Source organism: Microtus ochrogaster, unplaced genomic scaffold, assembly GCF_000317375.1.
Source record: "Microtus ochrogaster isolate Prairie Vole_2 unplaced genomic scaffold, MicOch1.0 UNK1, whole genome shotgun sequence".
Taxonomy (NCBI): Eukaryota; Metazoa; Chordata; class Mammalia; order Rodentia; family Cricetidae; genus Microtus; species Microtus ochrogaster.
The window spans coordinates 36,548,621-36,550,890 of record NW_004949099.1 but is presented as its reverse complement, the minus strand read 5'-3'; positions in this window follow the sequence as shown (position 1 = coordinate 36,550,890).

Sequence of the window (2,270 nt, the reverse complement as noted above, 5' to 3'; positions counted from 1 at the left end):
GCAGAGGCAGGCGGATCTCTGTGAGTTCGAGGCCAGCCTGGTCTACAAGAGCTAATTCCAGGACAGGCTCCAAAACTACAGAGAAACCCTGACTCGAACCGCCCCCCCCCCACGACACAGTCTCTCAGGAAGTGGCCCAGGATGATCAGGAATATCTTTGTTTGCTCTTTTTTTGTCTTCTGAAATAGGATAGACCAGGAACTCACTGTATAGACCAGGATGGCCTCAAACTCAAGAAAGCTTCCTCAATTTCCCACAACTCTTGTTCCTTCTTTTTTGTTTTTCAAGACAAGTTTTCTCTGTTTAGCAATGGCTGTCCTGGAACTCGCTCTGTAGAGCAGGTTGGCTTCAAACTCTAAGAGATCTGCCTGCTTCTGGCTCCCGAGTGTGGAGATTAAATTCACTCTTGCCAGTTTTTTCTTTAAGACAAGGTCCTTTACTCTGTGCCCTCAGGCGGCTTGGAACTCAACCAACTGGCTTTGACGTTGCAGAAATCCTCCTGCCTCTGCCTCCTGCACCTCCCACACGGCTGGGATCATAAGAGCACAATCCCAGCAAGATGGTGGGATTAATACTTCAATCAAGTAGTTTTTCCAGTGTAGTTTCCGAAAGACTTTAACAACAGGACGTGGCTAACTTCTTTGGTATGCAAATTGGAAGCCGTAGCTCTGACCAGCTGAATCTGGTTACGAAGCAAATTTTCTAGCACTCAGCTCTAACCTCTGTGAGTCCCAGACAGGAGCCCAGGCCACCTGTGCTCGAGCTGAAGGCTTACTACTGTTTGCTCTCCAGCACCTCGGAGCCGATGATCTGCTCTCAGCTACTCCTACTGAGGAATTGCTTCCGAGAATTGCACTGGAGAAGTCAGAGGAAGATCGCTTATGCGCCCAGTGGTACAGAGCCCGCCCAGCAGGAATGAGGCTGTGGTGTCAAGCCCCAGCCCTACCAACGCAAGCAAACACCCGAGGTGCCACAGCCTGTCCAGTTCATAGTAGCTTTATTCTGATTTCTATCTTTAAGGTTCTATTGAGGTGTGTGTCTGTGTGTGGAGGCCAGGAGCAAGTTGTGGGAGCACCGCACTCCTTTCGGGCGGGGCCCAGAAATCGAACTCAGGTTTCCACGGCCTTCGACTGCTGACTCGGCTCATCAGCCCCGTTCTTTCTCCTGCGGCCCACAAGATGAAACCTCACTTGCTAAGTAAGTTAACATGCGAGGCTGTTTGATTTTTATGCCACCAGGAATGCAGAGGAGGAATCTAAGAATATAATGTCTTGTCCCATGTGAGAACATACATTTAAAAAAATTCTAAATTGCGGCTGGGGAGATGGCTCAGTGGTTAAGAGCACTGGCTGCTCTTCCAGAGGACCTGGGTTCAATTCCCAGCACCCACATGGCAGCTCACAACTGTCTGCAACTCCAGTTCCAAAGGACCCAACACCCTCACACAGGCAAAACACCAATGCACATAAAATAATAATTTATGTATATGTGTGTACATATGTATGTATATGTGTAAGAGTATATATTGCGTGTGTTTGGAGTCAGGAGAGGGTTTCCTTCAGATCTGGAGCTAGAGTCAGGAGTCAATCCTGGGAATAGAATTCCTTCTCTCTGGGCTCTCAGCACCACTGCTGTTATTATGCAGATTTGGAGTTTGAGCTGCTATTTTACTGTAGGCTAAAGCTTGAAGGCTGGGAGAAAGATCCTCAGGAAGACGCGGAAGCACGTGGGTGTCGGCTTTGCAATCACGTCCAGTCCCTTTGTGGTTTTTTATTCAAGGCTCTCGATTTAGGAAGGTCCTGGGGAGGCACAGAGAAGGCTTAGCAGAGCGTGAGGCTGTGGGAGCCCAGGGCTGGGACCCTCACATCTCAGCCAACCAGGGCAGAGAGCCCAGGGAGTCTTTCCACTCCTGTTTGCCGAGGCTGCTTCTTCTGTAATGTCTGCTGACCCTGAACCCGAGTGGCCTGTCCTGACTCCCTGGCCTCACTGCCTGGCCAGCACAGGGACTTACAGGTAAGCTGCCACCAAGGTATACTTACTATTTAGTTGTTTTGTTTTGAGACAGGGTCTCACTATTTGCGGTCCTGGCTGGTTTGGAGCTCACAGAGATTTGCTTGCCTCTGCCTCCCCGGTGCTGGCCGGAAAGGTCTGCACCACACCTGGCCAAGTTATTCTTTTTCTGTTTGCTTTTCTTTCTTTCTTTCTTTCTTTCTTTCTTTCTTTCTTTCTTTCTTCCTTCCTTCCTTCCTTCCTTCCTTTCTTTCTTTCTT